The following is a 4,492-nucleotide window of genomic DNA, read 5'->3' on the forward strand; positions in this document are numbered from 1 at the left end:
CCATGCTTTGATCAAATAACACATGCATACACAAAAAAAAGAGTAATTGCATAAGCTTACACATTAACTAGCTACTAATTAGTTGAGATCTATCTAATCAAAATATCAAAGACCATCAAGAGAGAGTAAGAGAGGCATATTGAAAGAAAATTAAGAGCATTCAATCAAGTCACGTGAGCATGAAAAAGCTCAAGGACTCCATAGCCATACATCGCATGAGCTCTCACTAGGTTGTGCTCTCAACAAATGAGGTTAAGAACCCTAATTTCATTTCCACATTGCTTTATATACCTAAGGTTAAAATGTGCAATGTCTGGGTACCTCAAGGCCTTTAAGGCTCTACACTTACTTTATCTACTACTTAGGCACACTAACTGACATCATCTTTATAGCTTGAAACTCTTATTGAGCCCGTATTGCATCATAATTACTATAATGGCTGAAAATTAATTAGAAAATTAATACAAAGCCATATTAAACGTGAACATCCAAAACTTGATGCTTTTTTGTATTCATCCTTGATGTTAGTTGCTACACTTGGGCCTTTAGAAATTTTTTGTTAACTGACATCGCATTATGTTCTCTGTGTGTATGTGATACATGATGGGAATGAGATCATGCTAGTTAGGGTGGATGAAAGACAAACATTGTGCACATAAATGAGAGTGTGTAGGCTAGATTATCATCAAGATAATTAGGCTCCAAGATGAATTAATTTGGACTCATAAACACAATCTTGAATAGTTGCTAAGCCATCACACACTCACCATAAACAAGAGAGGTGAAATGCAAACATGGAATGGGTTTGTTCACTCATGAAATGAGCTTTAAGTAGCTCCATAGCCTTGCACCAATACATGTGGGATAATTCCACCTTTCTCTCCTTGACTAATACTCTATTGCCTCTGGGACAAAGCTCACACCTTACAATCCTCCCTTGAGGTTTGAACTAGGACAGTACATTGAAGATTCAATGACACACTATCCACACAAGATGAAAATTTCTCCCTTTGAAGAGAGGCTACAACTTGATGAAAAAAAGAGAACACTCCAATGCAGGAGCACATACATCATAAACACCAATCCAAGAGCACAAACAACGCTCTAATCCAAGAGAAAAATCCTAAAAAATGTCTACTTCTCTCTAATCCAAGAGCACCTTCGTCTTGTTCAATGCTTTGTCTTCAACTGCTTCATGGTCTTTGCCTTTGGATCCTCCCCTCAAACAAGTGCTTCTTTCCTCCTTTTGTAGTGCAATCAGGCTTTATTGAAAAACAAATGCAATGCAAAAATCCTGATGTAAAAGAAGTGCTAATGCGGATGCTAATGATGCTGTTGTTGATTTTTCCTCCCCTCGAAGTGAATTTTTGACTTTCCATTGTGCCTTGGAGCGATCTTTGCACTTGGAGACTCTCCAAGGCCAGTTTTTGAACTTCGTACAATAGCACAATGACATTATCCTCCTTAATGATGGATGTAGTGACATACATTGCAAGAATTGTTGTACTTGGTTGCAAAATTTTAGGGTTATTTGAGAGAGAGAGAGAGAGAGAGAGGGAGAGAGGGGGAGTGAGAGAGAGAGAGGGAGAAATTTCCTTTTGTGAAGCTCCTCTTCACAAAGGGGTAGTGCCTTTTGCTTTGAAAAATTTTCAGAGAAGACCTTTGAATGCTTTTAAGTTCCTTAGATTCTTGAAGCTCAATAAATCCTTGATGGTTTGTCTTGAGAAGTCTCTTCCTTTGATGTTTGAAGATAAGCCTTTGATGCTCTTTGAATGTGTGCTTGAGCCTTGGGAGGCTTTTGAGCTTGCTTGTTGAAGCCTTTTGAATTTTTGATGCAGTGCTTGGATGTTCCACCTTTTGAAAACTTGGCTTTTGTCGATAATCTGACATTCACTGGTTGTGGGAGCAGGCCCTTTGGAAGCTCTAGACCTTGCGCTAGCGACTCCTGCTCATGGGAAAGACCCCTTGGCCAGGTCACGGCGGGCAAAGATGTCGGGCAGGCACGGACAGTTTTTCTAGGCAATGGGCAGGGCGCCAAGGAGCTTGAAAAAAAAAAGGTCGCACGTGTGAACTGTCCCTTGCAGACCCGATTGGAAGGATGAACCACAATTTGCCCAGGTAGCTTAAGCCCGTCGCCCACATTGCCAAGCTTAAAATCAAGTTTTGAGCCCACGATGCTGCATGCACACACTACCTTTAGTGTGTTTGAGCTAGACCAAAGAGCCCATGAGCCTATGAGCCTTTGTGTGCCATAAGCCTCCGAAAATAAATTGTCATGCTTGGCTTGGCAGTTCGTTTCCCACGCAAATTCACACATACACACCTAATTATAGCATAAAATTGGTGATGAGCTTGAGGGAGCTCCTAGTGTCAGAATGTAGAGCAGGAAGGCTCTATGGAGAGCTTGCGAGGAGGGATTCGAGATGAAATGATTAATTCTTGGTGATTGAAAAATCATAGAGAATAATTGAAGATGCAAAATAACTAGGAAATCAACACCAAGAAATGACTAAAGTGCAACAAAGCGGATATTAATCCTCTCCCTAATCAAACCTACCTAGCTATGGAGGGTAGTGGCCTCTTGGGTGTGCCAAGGACGTGCCCGCACATAGCTAGATTATGGCTTAATTAGTGAGAGATGTAACTAGTTATGGAGAATGCCAATGGATCGTAATGATAAATGAGAAATACTAATCACTAACGCACAAATGTATAATAACAACCTAGCTAGCAAACCATGGAGCTCTGATACCACTTGATGGGAATGGGATCGTGCTAGCTAGGGTGGATGAAAGACAAACATTGCACACACAAGTGAGTGTGTGTAGGCTAGATTATCACTCAAGCGATTTAGGTTCCAAGATGAATTAGCTTGGACTCATAAACACAATCTTGAGTAGTTGCCAAGCCATCACAAGCTCACCATAAACAAGAGAGGTGTAATGTAAACATGGAATGGGCTTGTTTATTCCTGAAATGAGCTTTAAGTATCTCTACAGGCTGCACCAATACATGTGGGATAATTCCACCTTTTCTCTCCTTGACTCATACTCCAATGACTCTAGGACAAAGCTCACACCTTAGAATACACACACAATCGACAAGCTTTCTCAAGCCTTAATTCAACACTGCTTGATTTCCAAGGCTTCATAGCATCGATTTTCAAAAAGTGAAAAACATTGCCCTTGCTTGACTTGAACACTCTAGCGCTACATACTTGTGGCTTTGTCTAACCCTAGTTTAAACTACAGGTTGCAATAATTATGTCCCAATTCACCCTCTTCCTTTATTTGCTAAGGTTTCCCATTTTGATCTCATGTAGTGCGAGCTTATTCATTTGCATTTAATTTTCTTGAAAATCCAACACTCTAGTCAAGCCTGCATGGTCTTTGTGTGTAGCATTGAGCCTTATACTGAGGCTCAATCACTCCCCCTACTACTGCTCGTAGTTGCAGAGGCCGCATGTAGCCTTGAGCCTTATAATGAGACTCAATCACTCCTCTTGCTGCTCATATAAATGCTCACGATGGGTTACAACTTTGAATCTGAAAACACTACCTGTTTTGCTTGCTTGTAAGCTCAAGATCTAGAATTTTGCCTAGCTTTGTTGCCATGGCCATCTCACGTGCGAGGGGAGGGAAACCGTCATCACACTCGAGCTCTAATACCAGATGTTGGAGCAACATCTTTGGTGGGTGAAGATATATTGTAATATATATAGTTCATTGCTACACTTGTTATCAAAAAATTAATTCTTTATTGTGTTTACAAACGGTTTAAAATACTAGTGTCATTTTCTCATTTTCCCTCTCACAAAAAAAGCCTCTTATTATTAAAGTCCTCTTAAATAGCGTAATGCATGTCATAGTGAACTTACCTTGTTTTTCTTTTTTACTTGGGTAGTCTATATGGTTTTCTCTAATGAGACCAAGGGATTAAGCTGATTGGCTCAAGTCCAACCATTTTATAGGAGCCTTAATTCAACGTTCGTTGTCGCCACCTTCCTACTTTACCTCAATTACCCATGCTAATTGTTGCCAAAATGACTTATTTCCCAATCACCCACTTGCAATAGCATCACACGCTTAAAAGCGTATACAATAGAGTCAATTGTGAGAGGACTCTGTGTTAGTCTCTAGTTGACAACACTTTGACTATGGGAGCCTTTCAACAACTTGGGATTGACAACCATCCAACAACCAAGTAACAAGAGGTATATCTCTCTCTGTGTCTCTATCTCATTACCTCTCTCAGAAACTATCTCCACTTCCATGCTGTCATGACGAGCCAATCTGCCTATTTCTATGTTGACGATGCGAATATCCACTCTAAAGCTTTAGATTGCTTTAAAATTTTGCCAAATGCAATTGCTTATGCTTACACCTTGAAGACCTATGGCCTCACACAAGACTCTCACATAGGGTGAGAGAATTTACGATGACATTGTTGTGCTCTGGGTCGTTTTAATCGCAAGTAAAGGGAAGGCCTTTTG

Source organism: Adiantum capillus-veneris, chromosome 29, assembly GCF_014529385.1.
Source record: "Adiantum capillus-veneris isolate H3 chromosome 29, ASM1452938v2, whole genome shotgun sequence".
Lineage (NCBI taxonomy): Eukaryota > Viridiplantae > Streptophyta > Polypodiopsida > Polypodiales > Pteridaceae > Adiantum > Adiantum capillus-veneris.